Source organism: Cyprinus carpio, chromosome B4, assembly GCF_018340385.1.
Source record: "Cyprinus carpio isolate SPL01 chromosome B4, ASM1834038v1, whole genome shotgun sequence".
Lineage (NCBI taxonomy): Eukaryota > Metazoa > Chordata > Actinopteri > Cypriniformes > Cyprinidae > Cyprinus > Cyprinus carpio.
The window spans coordinates 5704856-5729731 of NC_056600.1; the positions used below are offsets into that span (position 1 = coordinate 5704856).

At 35.4% G+C, this 24876-nt stretch overlaps 1 long non-coding RNA gene across 5 annotated transcripts; it reads left to right on the plus strand.

Moving 5' to 3' along the window:
- Window positions 1-1169: 1169 nt before the first annotated feature.
- On the plus strand, window positions 1170-24081 carry LOC109099797. 5 transcript variants are annotated; one of them, XR_006154624.1, is made up of 9 exons: window positions 1170-1469; window positions 2157-2271; window positions 2498-2562; window positions 11172-11503; window positions 12609-12806; window positions 19885-20009; window positions 20117-20336; window positions 22481-22708; window positions 23508-24081. It is a non-coding gene; the product is annotated as an uncharacterized LOC109099797 (long non-coding RNA). The 5 variants fall into 5 exon arrangements; XR_006154626.1 differs by having other exon boundaries at window positions 19888-20009; window positions 23508-24080; XR_006154622.1 differs by lacking the exon at window positions 20117-20336 and having other exon boundaries at window positions 23508-24077.
- Window positions 24082-24876: the final 795 nt, after the last annotated feature.

Below are 24876 nucleotides of genomic sequence, written 5' to 3' on the forward strand. Positions count from 1 at the left end.
GACGGTCCTTTGATAGTAACTTTGACACCCGAGCTGAATAATAACCCTCATTATGGAGTGGCTGACAGCTCCTGAAAGAGCTGATTTATGAATATGCTAGGGGCTGAAGCCTGCTGCCTTCCCTGCTCTCTCTCCACGGCTCCGCCGGCATCTCGGGCCGACACCGTCCCTGTGCTTCCACCTTCCTCTCCTCTCCTTTTCCCCTTTCTGTGCTAGTGATTACAGGCATGTTACATCAGGAGACTGTAGGCTGATCTGAGAGTCTGAGATCTGAAATCAGTGATAGTTGTCCATTGAGACCAAGAAATAAACATATTTTCTCTATTGGTGTTTAGATGAAAAAGTAAACAATACATAGGATGGATGTATTTATATATGGATGGATAGATGATAAATGGGTGAAAAGATGGATAGATAGATGAATAGAAGTAGATGAATGGGTAGATAGTGTAAATGGGTAGATATGGATGATGAATGGCTAGGTGGATACTGTAAATGAGTAGATATGCATAGATAGATAGATAGATAGATAGATAGATAGATAGATAGATAGAATTACATGGGTAGGTAGGTACCACAGATGGTTAGATATAGAGGGTTGGACAGATAGATGGATAGATGGATGAATACTGTAGAAGCAGATAGGTTGGTAGATAGATGGATGGATAGAAGTAGATGTGTTGGCAGAGGGATGGATGGATTGCTGAATAAAAGAAGGGTTGGTAGAGAGATGGATGGATTTCACATGACATCACCATTTTTTTTTTTTTGACCATCTGTCATGTGCAGGCCAGTTTTGATGATCAATGTCATTTCCTGCTGGATAAAATGCCCTATTTTTTCCTCAATGGATACACTCTGAAATACGTCACATTAAAGTAAAATGAGTTGCAAAGTTTTACATATTTACACGTTTTTTTTTCTTTTGTAGAGCAGTACTCTGCATTCATACTGTTCAGTCAGTCAGTTCATAATCAAGTTAAGCATTTTTCTAAACTTGCAACTGTTTCTTTTTTTATTTTTCGGATAGTTGTTCATGAAATTTTAAACCCACCCACGAGAATGAAGCCTTATACTGTATGTATTAACCCTTTTTAAATATCACCCATATCAAAGCTTGCCTAAATAAATGATGAGATATATATTTCTCTTTTTTGACACCCCAGCAGAATCAATTAAGCATGGAAGGGAAGGGATCTTTGGGAAGACTGTGGGTTTGGAGAGGCCTTGAGCCCGAGCTTTGGACACCGTGGAGGTGGGATATCCAGTGGATATGCATAAACGGGTTGAGGAGGATGAAAGCTGTTCAGCAGATAAAGCCATAGCAGCCTGTCGGAATCCTGCCACGCTGGCCTTGATTTATGACCATCTCAGTCAGACTCCCTACCAAAGCCACCCGCTACCTTTTTGCTCAGTGGAAATGCTCATGTTTGAGCCGATAGTACAACCAAAGTTCGCAAACACACAAGGTAAAGAAAAATCATTCATAGGACGTGTACCACTAGACTGCCAATTTTGTCTTCAGAAGACAATAGCAAAAAGAAGAAAGCCTTTTTTAATGCTGCTCTGTAATTACTGTATGTAAATCTTGTTAACATAGAATCAGCCATTTGCAAATTGTAACATTTATTCTCCATAAATTTATTTTGATGAATTAATAATATAATGTATGATTTATTCAAATTTTATTTTAATATATTTCTTAGTAGACATTTAATTTTTTATTTAATTTAATATTTTTCTTTTCTTTTTCATTTTAATTTAAAATTTCATTTAATTTCATTAAAAAAATACATTTAGGCCCCTACATAAAATGCCTGTGATAAATATTCAAATTAATCTACTCATTCTTAATACATTTTTTATGAGTAATTATTGATTTCACCCCAGCTTTGACAGAGCTTTCTTAAATCTTAAAATTTAAACATGAAAAAAACTGTTCATGTTTTTCTTCTTTGTCATTCTGCTTTTCCATAAATACTGTATGAAAACCAAAAAGCGGCACAAAAACTTAAATGACACCAAAGCTCAAACATGATGCCTATTATCAGCAGTCCACTCTGAGCCAAAAAGCACCTCTAGAGTAGCAATGCTGTATTATTTGGTGCTATTTTCGTGTCATTAGTGTAATAATGATGTGTGCACGGTTTCCTCAGGGACATGGTCTGGTTCGTCACACTGAACCTGAGGACACAGCCGATGTCTCTGAGTAGCACTCTGATGTTCCCAGTTTCTCCTCTCTCGCACAACATTAAAAAGTCTGGATAAAAGGTAAGGAATAGGCTTTATTAACTTTAAAAATGCATGATGTTTCTGAGAAAAGTGCAGTACGGCATCGAGAAACGTCCAAAAGCTTGACTACTTATTTCTCCTTATTTTTTTCCCTCTTCCTCTCTCGTTCTCAAAAATTGTAAATAATTGAAAACAGAGAAGGGAAGGAAAGGGGGGAAAAGACACCAAGATTCTGACACACTCTGCATAAACATCTCCTTATTAGTGACCCTAGATGCCCAGGGAGATCACACACACGCAAGCACCCTGCTGAGAGCTCAAATGTCAGAGGTCAGTCTTCACCATCATAACCTCTACAGACGTTTCTTCCAGTCTTTCACAGGTGACTCATAACTGTGAACGATTAAGCGGTAAGGTCAGAGAGTTTGTGTAGTATTGTGAATATAGTCATGGCAAGAAAGCATTGTTAGGCAAAGTGTTTCTTCATAAATAACTAAACGTCGGGTAACTTAAAAATGACTTTTGGAAGAAATAAACACTTTTTATTCAGAAAGGACACGTGAAATTTATAACATTTGACAGTAAAGACATTTAGAATGTTACAAAAGAGTTCTATTTTAAACAGATGCTGTTCTTTTTAAGGTTCTATTCATCAAAGAATCCTTAAAAATATATCACAATAAGAAGCGACACAACAGTTTTCAACATTGATAATGATGAGAAATGTTTCATGTTTCAGCATTGCACCACAGGAATAAATTGCATTTTAATATATATTCAAATAGAAAGCAGTTATTTTAAATTGCAAAAATATTTTACTATTTTACTATTTTTATTGTATTTTAATAAATGCATCATAAACACTACAAAATCTTACAGAACCCAAACTTTTGAATGTCAGTGTATATTTTGTTTCATAACTCTTGCTATATCAAGTCTTTACCATGATTGGAACCGCATATTGACCAATCAGAATCTGTTTTACAAGAAGTATTGAAAACGCACTGATCTATGATTATATGTTTATTGATTTGTACTTAACCTGTGAAGCCAGAGAGGAATGGCTCTAGTAATTATTATTCAGTGGCTAAAGACAGTTACATCATGAAAGATACATCATGTCTGTGAAACCTCTCACTCGGTCGATTCCAATTAACATAGTTGTATTGGCTGTCTGAATAGTGCAGTGTCATGCTATTTGATTAGGGTGCTTCTTTATGAAAATATACAATGTATTAATAGTGTTAAGACATTCAGAGTGTGTTATATTTTAAAAGGGCTTATGATGCTAAGTTTAAGCAAATAAAAAGAAGGCCCAGAGATATCTTTGTTGACTGTCTTTAAAGAATACTTCTGAAAATGTACACATGCTCAGGCCATCCAAGATGTACAGTAGATGAGTTTGTTTGTTCATCAAAACAGATCTGGAGAAATTTAGCATTGCATCACTTGCTCACCAATGGATCCACTGCAGTGAATGAACATCACAATAATCCACAAGTAATACACACCACTCCAGTCCATCATTAAACATCTTGTGAAGTGAAAACCTGCTTGTTTGCAAGAAACAAATCAATTATTAAGACAGAGCTCTGTCCTGGAGACTCTCATTTTCATTTGTGCCTACTTGAACATGGCGTCTGCTTTGACTAAGTTCTATATTTGGAAATGAACAAATTGAACTTGATTTGACCTTTTAAGTCAGTCACTCAGTACTTATTCACAGAAAACATGTTTCTCTGCTCCTTAGTAAAACAAATCATTGTAATAGTTGTTATAGTTGCTATGAATCTTTACCTGTGATGGGAGTCTTTCTTCATCCCACACACACTCCTTCTTCCTCGTCTGCACTGAAAGTGTCAGGTCAAATGGATAAACAGCATGTATTTACCCATCGTCATGATACTGTCAAACATACCTCTGTACTAGCGTTCGCTATGGTATTTATGACTCTCATTCACTGTCTTCTATTTATTATTACCTACGTTGCCTTTATTATCTCATGGCCTCTCACTAGCCGGTGATACATGGACCCTCCTCTGAATTTTAATTTCAGAAATGTGTGATTATTCCTGCCAGGGCCTTGTAAGAGGACGTCCTTCATGGTTCTCTCTCAGTGATGGATTAACACCCGGCCGGTTAATGAATGGGCCTCATAAGTTGTTAATGCTTTTTTAAGGTGCAATTTTCTAGCCAGTGTGACTCACATTTTCTCTTATTCAACACTTTTTTTTGCCAGCATTTCTTCTGCAGTTTGCATTACACACGCACACACTTTTGGAAATTTTTATTGTTAGTAAAGATTTACATTTTATTTTAACTTAATGAAATATTGTTACATTTATATATTTTATTTAGTGTTTTATTTTTTTTTATTGTTAATTAAAATATTTGTTTTTTAACAAATATATATTTTTTTAAAACCAGTATGATTCATGTTTTTTCGTATTCAACAATTTTTACAAACATGTCATCTGCAGTCTGCACTATACCCAAACATTCCTATAGCTTTGATCATTTATTGCTCTGATTACTATTTTATTTTAACATAAAATTAAATATTATTGTATTTTTATACTTGAATTACTAGTTTATATTTTACATTATATTCATATTTGAATTCATATTTGAAATGTTGCACCTTTTTGTTTTTACATTATTTTTTTTATTTTTTATTTTGTATTATATTAAATATATTTTTATAAAAATTGTAACCTTTAAACATTTTTATTGCTAGGAAAGGAAAGGAAATTATCCAAAGATGGCATAACAAGAATTGTAAATGATGCAAACCAGACTCGAAACTCGAAATTTTCACTTTTGTAAAAACCCAGTTATAGACGAGGGTGTTAATGTGAAAACCATGGAGGATTGTAGGGTCAGTTTCACACTGTATCTACACAGAGCTCGCAACTGTGCTCCATACTAGCCTCTCAGCGCTCCGTCAAGTATTTTATTGGCAGGTGCTATAATCTTAGGATCCCCACAACACACCCAGCACATATGTAAGCTGTCAGCCTCCGAGCCCGGCCTAAATTACAGCATAACAGGCTAAGCTAAAAGCTCCAGTTAGAATACGGCATGCTTCAAAAAGCCCATGCTGGATGGCTAAATTACAGAGCGCAAGCAGGGGGATGCGATTCTTTCCCGCTCCACTGGGTAGATTATTCTCAGGTATCAGGAGCCAAGAAAGAGGATTATTTCTGTGCAAATAGAGTTGTCAGTTTGGAAACTCCAGATGCAATCATTTCCATCTCTGGATAATTATGGGATCAGGAGTGAGGTTTGGGTTGAAAAGCTGGCGTGGGATGAGCTATCACTCTCTAATGAAGGATTTTACACACTGAGGGTGAGCAAAGTGTCAGCTAGGGTTCTCCCCTGATCCACACCTTTTTTCTTCCCTCTGTTTTAATAGCAACGGGTCTGTCTGACCTGGTGGAGAGCAGTCATAATTGTATGCTTTGTCTCTTCTTGTCTATTAGGGGGTTAAAAGTGTCAGGAAAGTGGGTACCATTGACCTTTAACCTTTTTCACAGAGCTGTTCACATTAAAGACCCTGTTGTAAGAAAGGGCTCTTTGTTACGGCCTTACGGTGGCCACCTACACTCCAGACTGGAGGATCCGCTCTCCTCATGTAAACGGAGCGAGGTTAGGGCATCCACACAGTGGATGGTTAATTTTTAGTGAGATTTTAATAATGAGAGTATAAACTTGAAATAAAATAAGAGTTACAGTTGTTAGGAAGCAGTGAAAAATAATGGGTTTTGCAAATGCATGTGCTTTGTATTTTCACATCTAGGTGTTCTTTCAGTTAATAATAGTTAAGTGACAGTATCAACGTCAGCAGGATGATCAGGACCCCAGTTGTCACAAATGTAATATGTATTTTTCTTTTTTAGAATTTGGTTACACTTTAAGATACACTTACACTTTAAGATGATGTTGTTACAATATAACTACATAAGTACAGAGTAATATAAAGTAAGTACAGTACATGTACTTATAGGGTTAAAGTTATAGGCTTAGGGTTTGATTTAGGGTTGTAATTATGTATAATTTACTGTCATTACTGTAGTATATGCATGCAACATGTAACCATGTCATGTTAAAATATATTTTTTTATATTATATAGTTTTAGGGTAAAACAATTCAATCTATATCTAAAAGGTTGCTGAAAAAGTAGCAGACATATAGTGATAAAATAGTTAAATCTGTTTAATTTTAATAAAGATATTTATTAATGCACAATTGCTATTTAAAAGTCTTATTTTGCTGCACAATTTTCACATTTTTATAAGTCGGGGCAAGGTAAATCGTTGCAATTTATACTAAAAGCCATTTGGAAAAGTAGCAAAAATATAGTGGATAAATCTGTTACTTATTTAAATAAAAATAAAAATATTTCAAAAAAATATTTTAATTAATTATTTAACAATTGCCAAAAAAAAAACAATTTTTACATTTTCAAAAACAAGCCAGGACAAGTTAATATTTTTCAATGTAAACTAAAGTTTTTGATATTTCTTGCATTTGAGTGGCACAGCTTACCCCAAAGTAGTACCAGAATTTTTTTTAAATAGTTTAAAGGTAAAACAATGCAATTTATATCCAAAAGCCATTGGAAAATTTTCAAAAATACAGTGGAAAAAATGGCAAAAAAACGTTATTATTTAAATCATTTTAATAAAAAGTAAAAAATGTATATATAATTTTAAATACATTTTAATAAAATCTCAACAAAAAGCCTGTCCAAAGTCAAAGAGCATTGCTGTGAATTGCTGTGCAATTAAGGTGTTCAGGGTGGTTTTAATATGTGGTTGCTTGATACAGTAGGTTCTTACTGGTCCAGTTTAATAGATTACTTAAATCTACAGTAAATGGTATTTTGGTTTTAGATATATTTTCGCTTTTTAATTAGTTGTAAATTATAAATCTGCAGTCGAAACAAGCTGTTGCACACCTTTCCTTAAGGTCCAAGGATTTGAGGTATTCATATCATAAACATTGCTCGATTAGTTGCACAAGTACGTTTCATATTTGGTGTGGCACTGTACACCTCGCTTTAAACCCATCTTGAATTGTCTACAATAATTATGAATCAAAGGCTTATTTCATAGTTGAGAATTGAGCATTCATTCCCTCCGGTGCGTATGACACGTGAGGGGGTTCCTGCCAAAAGCGGTGGCTGGATATGTCGCGCTGGGCTGTGCACGCTTGGAAAAGGTCACACATTTGAAGGGATGGCCATTATGTTGGTGTCACTGCATGATGATGTATCGTTGGAGCCGGGCTCTACCTGACACACAGTGAGCACGAATATGATTTCAGAGAGCATTAAAAATTCAACAGCCTGACCTAATTACGCTGTAATATTCAGATGAAGGGCTGCACATCGCACCGGGAGCTTGCTTTTGGAATCCATTTCTAATTTTATTTAGTTTGATTCGTCAATAGCAGGAATTGTAATGCCTGATGCGATGCAGTGCTTTAATTGTGGAATTACATTGTTTGTTCATTCCTTCACCTTTGTTCTATATACTATTAATATGCAAATGATTTTCTCCAAGGTTGACATTTATGTGCTGATATTGTGATTTATCAGTAAAGAGCGGGGTAAGCTGTGCCACTTTTTACTTAAGTTGTTCACTAAGAGGGAACTAATATGCTTAATTATATTTCAAGACATCTGCTATAAACTGAAATTAGAAGAACTTAGCAACAGAAATTTGGAAAAATGTGGTCCAGTTATGAACTAAAATATGAACATAAATACAGTTTACTAATGCACAAAGCTATTTCATATTTCAATTTTCATGTTTTCATAAATAATTCTGGAATAGGTTTACTTTTACTAATGTTTTTAAGTGTAGTGCATCCAGTGTTATAGTTTTATTAATAGTTTTTTTTTTTTTTTTTTTTTTGTTATTTTCAATACTTTTTAATGTCTATAGTTTAGTTAGTATTGTTTGTTTCTTTATTTATATATATATATATATATATATATATATATATATATATATATATATATATATATATATATATATATATATATATATATATATAAATATAAATTTTCAGTGTCTTATTTTGGTTACTTTAGTTGAATTGGAAGTTGTAATTTTTATATCATCATTTATATTTTTTATGGTTTTTTAATAACCTTGAGTGCAACAATTGTCAACATTCTGAAAATGTATTACTAATATTATATAAGCATCTGACATACTTTAACCTATGCATCATATTTTGGAAAGTATGCTTGGTTTATTTAAAAAAAGAAAAAAAAGAGAGATATATTTATGACTTTTTAATTTCTTTAACTTGTTTTCCAGTTAAAAAAAAGTGAAAAAATTGAATACAAGATGAATGTACTTGACAACACTGGATAATATGTTAAGACTTTTTTATATATTATATTTCAAATATACATTGTGGTTTTTTTTGTCTTACCAAATTTTTAAGCGTGTAGCAATGCATTTTTGTTAAAAATCCATCATAAACAGCGTTGCTTCTCAAATAAGCTTTCATGGATTTTTAGATATGTTAAATGTAAAATCAGATAATTTTCATTAAGAATAACAGTGTTGCATTGCACTGACACACCTCATCCCTCTCCCCTAGTGTTTAGACAGTAAAGTCCTTCACTTAGCATGTGTTGTGTGTAAAACGCCAGGTGGAAATCCTTATTTACAGCATCTGTCTTGCTTTAGGCCCACGGTCTCCGCTAAAGGCGCAGAGAAGCTGGGATTACACTCAAGATAAACACTATCTCTGCACACAGGCAGTCTTAGAGAAAAGCGATGCGTTTCCTGGCATTGTTCTAGAGTTAAATCAATTCCCCGCGGCATTCAACTCCCTTTTCTTACCCCGCTGATCAGGCCTGGTTACAAACAGCTATCATTTGCATGAGAAAAAAAGGAAGCTCAAATGGAGAGAGTGGCGTATTATCAATATTACAAAGTGTTGCAGGTAGCTCCACTGAAGTCAACGAGGAGCCTGGCTTTTCATGTCTGTGCGCATTGATTTAATGCTACTTAAAACGAATTGCAGATCAATTGGATTACCCAGAGGCAGATTTAATGAGCCGCACACTGCAGAGGATGTTTGTCAGCTCACCGAGAGAGACTCGTCATTCTCTGGGAGCTCTTTCTAGCACATGACGTCTTGAGCGGAGGTCATAACAATAGCGCAAACTTTGTGAAAGACATCGAAACATGAGAAAAAAATACCATGGTTTTACTATGGTATTCTATTATATACTTTGGAGCACCACAGCATTATGTTCTTTAACAAGGTACAATAATCATTGATCATATGATTTTTAGATTCTGTGTACCATAGTATCACCACAGTATTCTATGAAGTGCATTGAAGTGTCACTGTATCAGCAGGTTTTGCTTTAGACATGAGACCGCCATATGCCATGATTGTTTGGAAATGGATAATTATAATACCATGGCTTTATGGACATATACTATGGTATATATTCTTTGAAATAATGTGGAATATTATGGGAAATCCATATTTTTTGGAAATGTACCATGGTATTACCATAGTATTATTTGAAATACTTCAGAGTACTATGGTTAATCACATGTTTCGGACATGTACCGTGATATTAGCATAGTATTCTTAGTAATTTATATTTATTGGACATGTATCATGGTATTACTAGTATTCTCTGAAATACTTCAGAGAAATCCATGTTTACCATTTTAATCTTTGAAATACTTTGGAGTACTATGGTTAATCAATAATTTTTGTACGTACAATTGTATTACCATAATATTTTGTAAAATACTGTGGAATATTATGGTTAATCCATGTTTTTTGGACATGTACCGAGATATTACCATTGAATTCTTTGAAATACTGCAGAATTTTATGATTAATACATATTTGTTTGGAGATGTACCGTGGTATCATCATAGTATTTTTTTTTTTAAATACTGTGGGATATTATGGTTAATCCAGATTTTTTGGGGCATGTACCATGGTATTACCATAGTATTTTTTTAAATACTTCAGAATACTATGGTTAATCCACGTTTTTGGACATGTACCGAGATATTACCATAGTATTCTATGAAATAATTTGGAGTACTATGGTAATTCATATTTTTTGGACATGTACCATGGTATTACCACAGTATTCTTTGAAATACTTCAGAGTTCTATGGTTACTTCATGTGTTTTTGGACATGAAGCATGATAAAACCATGGAGCTTTGGACATATATCATGGTATTCTCTGAAATACCTTGACTTTGGTGATATGGGACTACTGTGGTATTTGTGGAATTGTCTTGGAGCACCTGAAAATGTACTGTGGTAGTACCATGGTACATTGGTAGTATCAGAAGATACTTTGTAATATACATCATGATACTTCCATGCTATATATCAATAAAACATTTGTACCATGTTTTTGGTACTTGTCTTCAAGTATACTTTATACAGTAAATACTCTGTTAAATGAATATGAATCATTCAGTAGCTGGTATCTATAAAAGTACCTTGGTACCATCAATATCTGATACCTTCACTGTACCTTGGTACAGTCGTGAAATGAACTTCTCCAGTTCTGTGCCAGGTCTGCAGTGAGTTAAACCAGTCTATATTTAAACTTGAAGTTAATTTTGTAAGTGATGTAATGCCCAGCCTCATACGTCATTATCCCATTTTTTCATTTCTCTGCCAGCTTTCCATTTCTAGCTCGTTTACCCATCATCTCTCACAGACTGGGTTCATCTTGATACTGGCATAAACTCTCTCTGTTTGACAAGCATGTTTTGAGTGGCTCTATACCATCATAGAGAGATGCAGGATAAATATTTATCCTTGGCTGCTGATCCGCACCTGGGATCAATAAGGCTTTTTCTCTGTGTTAATCAGATTGCCTCAGGATCATATAATTACTGTTTAATATCCTGTTACAGTGAACAGAGGGAGAATGCCTGTCTGCCAGCTCATGATACCCCGCTCTGTCATTGGAGCGGTGTTTATATTCGAGGGGCTGACCGCAGGACGGCAAGCACTCAGAGGGGCCGCCTGACGCCACCGGTTCACTCAGCAGCCGATGTCTTCAAGTTGGACACCGAGTGGTCCTCAAATTTAGATCAGGTTCCTTGTTTAGATCAGAGAGGGAAACTATGGAACATAAAGATGGGAACGAAAGAGTGCAGGAGGGAAGTGTAGAGAAACAGGAGGCCTTGTGGAAGTGCTCGTCTTGAAGCAAAGTTTAATTTGCTTCTTTGGATGCGTTTTAAAGGTAGATAATATCAGAATTTTTTAAACATACACCATGGTAGTATCAGTATAATAATCTAAAGAACCTTTTCTTATTATGAAGAGCCATGGATGTTAAAAGTTTTTTATTTTTTATTTTTATGGAACCATCAACACCAATAAAGAACCTTTGTTTTTAAGTGTGTGACAACACACTAGTTCCTAAATGGTTGGTATTCAGAATAAATATAAATGTCCTAAAAATCAAACTGTGTTAACCCTTTGAATTACCCCTCTCTTACCCCTCTCTTTTGGGACCAAACCAGGAAAATGTCTTAAACCCTCTGGAATATGCACACAGTTGTATGTTTTGAAAAAAGACACTTGAAACTTTATTTTGCAGTTTAAAGAGTTAACAGAAGTAAAAATAAATACATGCATCCATAAATAAAAAAATCTTATCAATAAAAAGTTTTATTACAAATAATAAATGTGCATTTGACACCTGAATAGAAATTAATGAAAAACAAAAAAAATATAGTTTAAAACAGTTAAAATATAATGTTAGGTTTACAGTGCATTAACTAAATAATGCTGAAATAATGCTGAAATGCTGAAATAATTGCACTATAGTTAATGTATAAAATATAGCTGTAACTGTCCACAACAATTACAGTGCATTACTAAGTGCATTACTATCCAACCTAAATAATCCCACCTCAATAGCAGCAAAAGTGTTTTGCAAAACTATATGAATACAATAAGTACATTGTACTTATTTTTTGATGTAAGTACATTGTAGTTAAGGCCATAGTTACCTAATGTTATCAATAAATGCAAAAAAAAAAAAAAAAATTCTAAAGTACTATTCATGTCAACTAATGTAGTTACCTAATGTTATCAAATTAAACTTTAAAGTGCTGTATAAACTGTAAAAGTCCAACCATATGCAAAATTACATGCAAAAGAGACAATTTTGTACATGTATAAACAACAGCAGAAGTAAATTGCTAGATGGTTAGCTGCATTTTAGAATTGCCATTTAGCATTATTTTCACCTTGCTGTCTGCGTTTCTAGATTGTTGTGGAACTTTGTGTCCAAATTCTTCACCTTGTTATGAACTCAAACATTATTTCACCTCAAACAGCTCTGACCTCAGCGACCTGGACCCCGTGGACGCACATGAACCTTCCCATGAAGTGCATTTGCCACCTGAGGAGAAGTCACGCTGCGCAGCAGCCAGTTCGGTTCTTGGAAATCACTCCTCAATGACACACATCAAAATTCAATCACACACGAGCACCATCCAGGCACCCACCTCCACCCCCTTGTTGACTTGATTAAGGTGAGTGGGATCGCTTCAAAACCTTCACACACGCACACACTTGCACACAAACACAGGAGGGGCTCATAAGTCTGATTTCAAAGCTTCGTAATTGGGAAAGGATCTTTTAGACCTGGTGTGGAGCCCTGTTCCTTTATTGTTTCCTGATTTTAATGCGCACGGGGCACGATTATGGTATGAGGGTCCATTTAAAGAACAACTCGGCGCTGAAGATGAAGAAACCGCGTCAACAGCCATGTCGTACCCTGCCATTACCGCTTCGGTTCCCTACTCCTATCCTGCTATTTGTTCCCATTAAAAAAGCCTACTAGAAGGACTGCAATTCATTCAGACATATTGTATGTGGTAATGTACACTATTAAGTACCAGTATATTGAAACAAACCTTTGATTAAATGTATTTGAATCACAAAGAAACAGCAAGAATCCTCCCTTGCCTTTGTTAATGAGGGCCTCATTGTGCTACCTGTGCTAACCGACTTTTGTTCCTGTGGTTTCTAGAGGCCTTTTTTTTTTTCACAGTTCTACTCTAATATTAAATCAAATCAACTTGGGGAGAGAAAAAGAAGGCTTTTGTTCACATTTGAATAATTTGTACATATTGTTAGATATATTGGCTGATCTCGTAACGGTGCAAGGCAGGAAAGGACGTTATTTTTTCCCCCAGTATAATTGGCAGTAATATAATGCTTTTTTTTATTTAGGTTTACTTTGTGTATAATTTGTTCATTATGCATTCGTGTGATTCATTATGCTAATTTGTGTTCAATGTAATTTAAATAGACCAACACAAACAAACACAAACAAACTCTCGATTTTTATTCGTGGCGCGAACCGAAAACCGATGTAAACAGCGTCCAAAAGGGTACAAAAACAAGACTTTTAAACACTCCAGCACCTTAAATACACAACACAAAGGCATTGCTCAGCCATACCGAGAAAGGCGTGCAAATCTATGTAAGTATCATACTGTTTGCATAATAGATTAGAAATTAGCATTTTTGTTCATTTTCCATGTATGCACAGTGCCCTGGAAGAAAAACGCTCCATGCATATCAGATCAGCCAGCCTTCCATTTTGCGCAGTATATTATTTGACAATCTAAAATGTGTAATTTGCATGAAATTGCTTAATTAAAACACAGTCACTTGGGGTATTAATTTCTTTGTCTGCCGACGGAGTGCGGCACAGGCAGATGTAAAGGGCTGTCAGAGAGGAATGTCAGGGAGTGAGAGGGGGGACACCGTCCCAGCACGCTGCGTCTTGGCTCTGGGCACACTTGGTAAACGGAGGCCCCTGCGCTGGAAGGATACAAAGGGGAGGATGGCGGGGTGATGGAGGAGGAGGAAGACGGCTGGCAGCGTGCCATTGGCATGTGAGATCTGAGAGTTGGAGATATCATGCACTCTGTATAGATGCACTTGCTGTTTGGACCACAGGAAAGACACTAGGCTGTAATGTGTATCTATGTATCAGGATTTTTTTCATCCTGTTAATGTTGTAAAAGATGTTTAGTATGCAATCCCATGCAAAATATAATGTTCTTGTGGCAAATGGTTGCTGTATGCTGGATAGAGAGAGAGAGAGAAGGAAATTAACTAAAAGTTAAATTCAACCAAATCAATTAAGGAAGCGATTGACTTGATTGACTTGTTTTATTTTTAAGCTCAGGATTTTAAGGTGGCTTCTTTTTACTGTATCTTAAAGAGCGGGTCATATGGTTTTTTTGAAAAATATCTCATTTGCAGATTATAACGTAGCTATTCTTAAATGAAAACAATCTGAAAAGTTGTTAATCAAAAAAGTGCATGATAAAGATATTGTCTCTCAAAAGAGAGAGTCGACTCTGAATCGCCTTAACGAGTCGTTATATTTTAGAATCGTTTGCCTGTTACGGGTATACGTCACTGGGTAACACATTTGCATAATCCCCACCTGCCTGCGAAACAGGGTCTGACCCGCCCACAAACACTTCCGCTACTTAGTGTGTTTACATCACGTCTAAGAAGACGCTGTGTTCAAGGATACCACAGAAATACAATTCAAATCTTTTGTTGTGTGCATGTCATTTTATCAAGGACTGCTTCTCTAATCTTAGCTTTTATCTTCGTTGGCTAATAATCTTCTTGATTTGGACTAATAAGCTCTCCGAACCACAACCTGTAAGTACGATTGATATGTTATGTGTACATTTTCAATTGAGTGCTCATAATATCAAGTTTTTGTGCTAATATGTGATGTATACCTAGTGCAGCTTTAGGTTTCCAGGAAAAGGACGATAATACTGTCTTACTGAAGTAGTTCTGATAATTTGCTGTGAACCCACTATTTCCTAAGAATGTGTTGATTAATGTAGGCTGACGTTGTTCTAATTACTTCGTTTAATAATTAAAGAATGTAGTGTAGCACACAGACTTTATAATCATAATGAAATTGCTGTTTATTTTGTTGCACCGGCAGTTATAGGGTTAATCCGGGAGAGATGAGTGAATGTTAGGCTGGTGCTTGTGTGATACAGCTATTCTGCGTTCTGATTAAAAGTTAAGACAGAGCGTATTTTGTCTGTCGTTCTTCAAACATTACGGTAGACACATTTTGGTTTACAAACTGTATTGTTTCATCAGTTAGTCACATAGAACTCTGCTAACGTACCCACCATTATTGTTTTAAGTGTTCACAGTTTAGCAGCTAAACTTGAGCTGTGGGCACGATTCGCTTGCGTAAGTGTTTTTGTATTTTATGTCATTATTATAAGAACAGGTTGGACACTATATTATTGTTTTATGTAAAGGTGCTTTGTCAATGGTAGCACTTGCTAACTGGCTCAAGGACTCCTCTCTGTGCCAATCAAAACAGGCTTGGCCAGTTGACCAATCAGAGCAGAGTAAGCTTATGAAGGGAGGGGTTTGCTCCGAACTTGCTTGGAACGAATAGTTTCAAAATCATTGGCAAATGACTCTAATATTAAATGTATATTCTGAACTTAGATGCATTTAAACCTGTTGTAGGGGACTCCAACACAATATTAGGACACTTTAAAATACCATATGACCTGCTCTTTAAAAGAAATAAAACTTGACACAATTATTGACAAACAGTAAAATGAATAGCTGAAAAATGTATGTGGATAGTATATCTCAGATCATTTGGAAAGATTGCTGAGATTTCTTTGAAAAAATGTAAAATGTAAAAATAAATATATATACTGTATATATTTTTATTTTATTTAATCTTCAAATTTTCACATTTAATTTAATGTGTTACTTGCCACGTCTTTGTAGTTGTGAAAATTAGCAATTTCTAAAAAATTGTTTCTACACAATGTTTTTAAATGTAGGAAAAACAACTGAGAGGTGAAAGAGATTGCATTTATGATTATTTTTTATTATTATTTTTTTTACTAAATCCAACATGACATTATTTAAGCATATCGGTGTGTACATTTATAATATTCTGGAGAAACCTCATGACAAATGTGTTATTATAGAAAAGAATCACAATAAAATAGTTGTTTTGGAAGAGAATCTGACATGCTCAAACACACGCTCTGAAAGTGTATTGGTAGATCATGACGCGTCAGATGAAATGGCCCGTTTCCAGTTTGTGAAGTGTCACTGTAAGTCTCACGCTGTACCCTTTTGTCTTAAATATCAAAGCCAACACGGGCACGTTAACATTTGAATATTTTCCAGTTCTTCATAAGTGGAGATCGTACAATAGGGTGGGGGGGAAAGGGCTCGTTGTAGTGAAGTAGCACATATCAAAAAGAAAGAGCCCTTTCTCTTTCTCTCTCTCTCTCTCCCTCTCAATCGCTCTCTCATTCTCTCTCTCACATCAGTGACTGCCTGTGAAGGGCTTCCAAATCACAGTCCTTGTACCATTCAGCACATACAAAAGGGCTGTGTGAGCCTGAGCAGGCAAGGCCTAATTAAAATCCTTTAACAGAGAGAGAAAAGAGAGGGGCACATGGAGCTGGGCTGGGATTGTAAAGGAGGCTGTCAGTGAGTTGGGGCGTCGACAGCCACACACAGACTCTGTGACAGCTCTCCAGAGCAGCTACCACATACGCCATTTGCTCAGAGGGCCTTAATTGGGTCTTTGATGTCCCTTAGAAAGGTGGCAGAGAGATGGAAATGTTATCGTCGCCCACTTTCATACTGCCTACCAGCTTAGATTGTTTATGATTTACAAAAGATGTGCTTCTACTGCTTGCTGTCTTTTTTCAGCTACCTCTTTCTCTCTTGGGTCAGGATGGTCGATTAGTGAGGTCAACAAGTGAGTTTAGCTGCTTTTTACTCCCTTTGTTTTTAGAAGCAGTGCTCTATTTTAAAGTAAACCATTATTGCTAATTATAACAGCAATCATAATACATAGTTGTTATATTTTTGGATGTTACAAGAGATATTTGTTGTTGTTATTATTATTTTGTTCAAATGCTATTTCATCTTTTAATATTTTTAACTAAAATATTATTGCCAAATGTAAATGTAAAAAGATATATTATTGTTATTATTATTATTATTTACATTTTTGTTAAAAAGCAATTTCAGTCCTTAATATTTTTAGCTAAAACATTATTACTAAGTATAACAATGATAATAATCATAATAATAAATAATTATATTTTTAAATGTTACAAGCTATGTACTTTTTATAATAATAATAATAATAATAATAATACATTATTAGGTGATGTATTGAGATGCATCTATTCAGAGAGGGGATTTTCATGCTCAAGTTGCATTTGTAAATTCATCAAAGCACTGTTTTTGCACATTATTATGATTGATTATTATTATTATTATTACATTTTTGCTAAAACGCTATTTCATCCCTTAACATTTTTAGCTAAAATATTATTGTTTTAAATGTATATTAATTATATAGTTGCATCTGTAAATTCAATGTTAATGCAATGTGTATGTCCCAAAAACATGTCAAATCTGCATAATGGACTTTATAATCACTCAGTAAATTATGCAGTCCTTCCTTAAGACTGACCAGTAGACTACCGCTTCATGCAGCCCTCGACTAGCCATATGTAGATTTCACATCTCTACTTCCAAAGTCATTATGCTGTTAGCTCACATTTTAACTCCTGTCAGGGTCGTAGCATCTGTAACTTCCACTCCGTGCTTAATTCTCTCCCCATAAATTCACAGCCATTGCAAGGGGCAATAAAAGGAGCGCGTATGTATGTGTGTGTTTGCAGGGAAGGCTAGAGAGGGGCGAGTCCCTGCTGCCACCGCTGATCAAATGAAACAACAAGGGCAACGGCAGCTAATGCGGGGAGCTGTTTAGTGCAGGGTTTCCTTTTGAAATGATGATGATAATGGATTCAGTCCGCTCATTAATGGAGTCCGAGTGCTCGTTAGAGTGAACAAACAAGCCAGCCTGTCAGCACTGGAAATGCCAAGTGCCGGCAACTGTCTCCGTTTTATGTGAGGACACCGCGTTCTCGCCATTTACCCACCTACTCCACCCCCAACATCAAAGTCGGTGGCGGAGACCACCGCGACACACCACCACACCACCCTCTGAGGTGGCTCCGGCAAACGGGGTCACCGGGTCAAGAGGGATGAAATCGATTCCTCTCTTTTGGCTCCGTCCTCCGTCTAAGTACAGAGTTTTAAGCTAGTGTGTTCGCTCTTACATTAAGTAGTTCATACAGTAACTTTGCTCATTCTGTAAGAGTAGTAGATGTTTCTCTTTATTTAAAGCTAATGTTTGTTATCTTTTTCACTGTTTACTCACCTTCATGTTATTCCAAACCTGTATGCATTGCTTTCTTCTGCAGAACACATGCACACACACAAAAAGAAATGTTGGTAACTAGTTTTGGTTCCCATTGACTTCCATTATATGGGTTCCCATTGACTTTTATTGGGAACCAAAACTGTTTGGTTACCAACATTCTTGAAAATAACTTTTTTAATGTTCCTTTGAACATAAAACAAAGCTTATGCAGAAGTCACTTGCAAACCAAGCAGCTTTCTGCTGGTCAACGCAGCGAATCTGCATGTCCAAATTGAGCCCACTGAGAAATCTGCATATGGAAATCTTTAGCCCTCATGTGAAATTGACTATGGATTCCCATTTAAATGCTTCTTTATACTTTTAAGCCAGTGTATTTCCCTTCAGTATATAAGGAGTAACTTGTGGGAGTTTCTTTGTATTTAAAGCTGATGTGTTTAATTTTTTCAATTGGTTTTAAGGTGTGGTCACATTACCTAAATTTTGCAGACTCTCTAGTGACAATAGTGTGGCGATGAATAAAGCACAGTTTACACAGACAACACTTTCAAACCAAGCAGCTTTCTGTTGGTCAATGTGACAACTTGAATTGGTTGTGAAATATGCATGGTGAAGATTCAGAATATCACATGAAATGTACAATTGCATTGAATCTTGTTGAAAAGAGTATTTCACCTGCTGAAATTCGCTGAACGACAGTAAATGTGACAGCACTTATTAACTTTAAACCGGTGTTTGCTCATATAAGGAGTAACAGAATTTGCTTTCCAATCAAAGAGTTTTCTGTTCGTCAATGTGGCAAATCCAACTTGAATTTGTTGTGAAACCTTTCACACAAAATTTACGATCGCACTGAATTTGCTATTGAAACGACTGGATTTCACTCATAGAAATTCGCCAAACAATGGTAAATGTGACTACACCTTTAAAGGGATAGTTTACCAAAAATGAAAATTCTGTAATTAATTACTCACCCTTATGTCATTCCAAACCCGTAAGACCTTTGTTCATCTTCAGAACACAAATTAAAATATTTTTGATGCAATCCGAGAGCTTTCTGACCCTGCATAGACAGCAATGAAACTGACACATTCAAGGCCCAGAAAGGTAGTAAGCGCATCATTTTGTGCAAAGAAAACAAAAATAATGACTTTATTCAACAATTTCATCTTTTCCTTGTCAGTCTTTGAAGCGCATTCAAAAGAGTACCATGACCATGTGCTATTTTTGTTTTCTTTGTGCTAGAATATTCTTCTATCCGAGCAGGGCTATATTTCTTGACAAGCATAACCACTGTGTTATTTTTCTATCTCTTTTTGTTTCAGCAGCCCAAGATTGCATCGGCTCACACCATTGGCTCAACCAAAGGTGGGGGCGGGACTATTTGTTTGTCCAAACAATGGAAATGTTGGCCGAAACATTGAAGGAGGGACCCATACTCAACTGTGTGGTTAGTTTCTCTATTCTCGCATGTCCTCATGTGTGAAATTCTTACATGTTCTTACATTCGTCTTTCTCTGAAAACAAAGAAATTATTAACAGGCCTCACCTCCACAGGAACTGTAGCGCGGCACTTTCATAAAGCAGAGAAGAAAGATTTTTTTCCCCCTACATCCTTCAATTAAACATTGGCTGAGTTAAACTGAGTCATCTACTGTATGTCAGACGATCCTCGATCTCCCAGCGTCTTTGAAGCCATCAAAAAATAAAATGACAACATCTTGTCAAGGAAGTTGAAAGATCAGAGGACTTTGGTTCCAGAGATAAAATCACTAGGGTCTGTCACCATTTCACAGAAGTTCTAGCTTTCACCACGAATGTAATGAGTGCATGTTGGCCACTTTTTGTGATTTGTAACGTACCTTATCTTCCCACAACAGATCTTTGCTAATCAGTGCCTCTTTTTTGAGTAGCGTCTCAGTACTCGTCTTGTATACATAATAATCATACCTCTCCGTATCAGAAATGAACTGTAATACTGATTAAGTTTAGGGATTAGTTTTTTTTCTTCAAGTGCAACAAAGTGTGAAGTTTCAGATAACACTCTGTTCTGCATGAAAGGAACATTTGATCATATTATATAGTTTTTTGGAGGCGGAAAGAGAAAAAAAGATCACCAATGAAAAGTCATGGCCCATTAAAGTCAGGCAAAATTACCCAGGCTGCATTAAGAAGCTTTAAAAAAAGAGAGAGATATGTATCATGCATGTGGAGATGCATAAACATGACGGGGCAGCTTAAGTAGAAAATGAGATCTGATGCCTTACTGAAGAAGAGACCTCGTGCTCAGAATGCATTTAAATTTAAATATTCATATCATTATAATCCAGAGGAATATGTAACGACTGTATGATATTTTATTGAGGAGGTTTTAAAAATGAATGCTGTCCCAACTCCTTAATAAAAATCCTGCCAAAGCTCTTAGTAGTCACACTGAAGGCGTTCCTCTTTGGTGTCATGCCAGTCAAGTCTGCTACAGGTCCTCGGGTGCTTTGCCCGGGCCCCACACACACACTCTCTCTCACAGGAAGTCTTTCTTCTAGCTGTATTTACTTCTTTCTTTGAATAGTCAGATTGTTCTTGTGCATGTATATTTTCAGAAAAACATGTCATAGAGTGGATGCACATGACAACCCTGTGTGTGTCATGCACGCACAGACCTTTACTTTGCTGTCTAAATGGCGACATATCATAGACTTTAATTTAGAGTTAAATAAAAGTAATTATAATGGCTACAAAATAACCTTAAAATCATTTAAATATTAAAATATTGTATTATATTTTATGCACACCTTTTGATTTTTGTAATTAAATAATATAATGCAAATAAAATATTAGTTTTTCCCATTTTAACATCATTTTTAGAATCCAAACACTGCTACTTACCACCTAATCTTTCATGTTTATGATAGCACAATATATAGAATAATTAACATGAATATATTAAAAAAAAATTCTAAAAATAGCACATCAAATTGCATACACTGTGTGTGTGTGTGTGTGTGTGTGGTGTGTGTGTGTGTGTGTGTGTGTGTGTGTGTGTGTGGTGTGTATATATATATATATATATATATATATATATATATATATATATATATATATATGCATCAGTAAGTCAGTATGTATTTATATATGTATGTATATATTGTATGTGTGTATATGTATATATATTAGGGCTGTCAAATGATTAATCACGATTAATCACATCCAAAATATAAGTTTTGTTTACATAATATATGTGTGTATACTGTGTATATTTATTATGTATATATAACTACATACACATGCATGTATATATATAAGAAGAATATGTTATGTATATATATATATATATATATAATATAAAATATATATACTATATTGTATATACATGCATATATAATTTTATGTTATTTATATATAACTATGTATTATATTATGTAAACAAAACTTTTATTTTGGATGTGCAATCGTGTTTGACAGCCCTTATTTTATATATATGTATATATGTGCAAATTTATTTCTATGTATTTATCATATTTCATGTGCACTGCAACTTTTTGAAATAAAAATAATAAAAAATTAATTATAAATTAAACCAACATTTCAAAAACTTTTGGAAATGGATGGATGGATGGATGGATGGATAGGATGGATAGGATAGATAGATAGATAGCCATGTGCTTCTAAAAACGAGACCACCCACAAAAAAATAATAAACACCTCAATTAAATATAACGAGTCGACTCATTGCTAAAGATTAAACTTCTCCATGTGCTTCTACATTTGAGAGCATCCACAAAAATTTCAGGTTTACTTCACTTCATTTTTGAACACTGTTATTAAACTAGAGGCACACACAGAGTACTTCTGTGGCTCCATGCATATGGCAGTACAGCTGCCTCTGCAATCATTGTAACACACTGTCTGTTTGTGGTCCAGGTGTGATGTGGATTCAGTGCAGTGGTCTCCTGTTGTGTGTGAGGTGTGAAAGGCACTGCACACTTCTTGAGGAGTTGAGGACAGATTGAGTTCTGTACTGCTGAACAGCTGTCATTCCCTGCTCACTGTCAAAAAACATATAGGGACGCCTGGGGTTCTGACAGCTCTACCACCATCCACAACGTTTATTTATCTGAGGAGGAGAAAGAGAAGCTGGAGTGGATGATGGTAAGAGATGTACAGTTACAGTATGTGAAGAATGTCATTTCATGCCTAAATGAAAACAAAGTTGGTTTTCTGTCAGTGTTAAAGTCAACCGGTGTTATTTTAGTATTATTGAGGTACTATTATATACTTAATACTTTGAATTAGTTTTTATTTTTATATTTTCTTTATTTACTTTTTCATTTTATTTTAAGAGTGCTCAAGCACAAGGTTGGGGGTTCGATTCCCCGGGATTGGGGTTGATTAAAAATTGAGTCTGAATGCACTGTTTTTGGATAAATTTTTTTGAAAATAAATAAAAATTATACAAAAAAAGCTATTTTATTTATTTTAAATATGTCCATATAGTTTTTATTAATCATTATTTTAGTTTTAGTTATTTTACTACATCAACTGAAAATAAATATAGTGTAGCTGGAAAATGCTACCTTCGCAGCTAGATAAAATTAATTAATTAATTCATGCTTATTATATTTCAGTTAAAGACGTTTTTTTAATGGTTTTAGTTTTAGTTATCTGCAGTATAATTAACCCTGTATCTAACCCTGATTTCAGCACCATCCAGAAGCTATTTAATTTTTCATGTTTATAATTATTTCATGTTCATAATGCAATAATGTATGTGTGTGTGTGTGTGTGTATATATCTCATATTGTAGTTTTAATTGAGTAACAGTTTTAATTGAAAGTGATCTTTTTTGACTGAATACTTCAGATTTGGCAGATATTTCCTGCCAGACTTTGTCATTTAGTTGACTGTCCATTGTTTAACTTCCTCTTGATCACTCTATATTCATGCTCAGATTCTCACACCTCCGGCTCAGCGTTGATATCTGTTCAGAGAGCGGCAGAGGGAATGAAAGAATGGAAGGAGGAGGTGCAAGGAAGAGGAGGAGGTAAAAATAAATTGCATTCCCCTCCTAACAGGGAGTCTTCACTAATTATGCTGTTTGAGTCCTCACAGAAGCCAAGTCTTCTAAATAGACCTGTGCTCGGTGAACCCTGAGTCGGGGGGTTCCTGGCGGTACCCAGCCGGGCTCGGCTGCCCTACTTCCTGTCGTTAATTATCTTTTGTTTGCCCTTGATAATCCGTGGCCTGCCGTGCCCGTAATGAAAGCTCTGAATCACCGCTAAGTGTAAAAAACAATGGCATTGTCATTACCACATCATCAGCGCATTATAAATAATGAATGAAACGTGCATTAGGCAGACAGAGGGAGAGTTTATGAAAATGACTTGTGAGAATAGATTAAATTACAACTATTATTACTTTTCCTTTTGATGTAGTGCATCAGAGTAATTACAAAATTGTATAAAAAAGGATTCCATTCTCCGCAAGCGGTATAAAAATCAAATTTATGTTACGAGGGAATTGTGTCTCGAGTTGACAGTACTTAATGTATTATTTTAAATAACATTTTTTTAAAAACATCCCTTTTATATTCAGAAGGACATCATTAGGATGAGAATAAAGCATTCATTTTCCACTTGGCCAAACGTGAATGCGATGCACGCATGTGTGTGTGTGTGTGTGTGTGTATAAATGCGTGGCGACGAATAAAACCCTTCGTGTGATAAGCAGCCATTAAACATTGGCCTGCTGCATTCTCGTCCCTGATTTTGCTTTACGATCTTCATAAATCTGTCGGCAAAACTTATCAAGTCAAAACGATAGATTACTTTGGGCCATTAGTTTGCAGTAGCACCTTGTCCTTTTTGGTGGGAAATGCGCATCGGTTATGGATTAGAGTTTCATAAATCTGATTTTGATGCTCAGGGTCTGGTCATAGATGCAAAACAGAAAAGTCAACACTGTTTTTCCCGATCAGCTGGGATTATCTCGTCGGAAATGGAAATCGACAATGAGATGACATCCACTCTGACAATTCATCATTTGTTCATGGAAGTTTTCAAACTGTGAAAATGATGTTATTACTGGTTGGCCGCGTTGTGCGGGTGTAATGTGCTATTTGCCATGCCAGGCCTGGGTTTTGCAGATGGAAATTAAAGGGAGAAAATTGCTACTAACTACTCAATTACAGCGCTTGATGGTTACGCTGACCTCGGTTGGCAGCAATGGCAACACCGGGCCAATCATGTGGCCCAGATGGCATTAAATTAGAATAGGAAAAGAGGACGATTGCACATATTCATTGCACAAAAGACATTTGA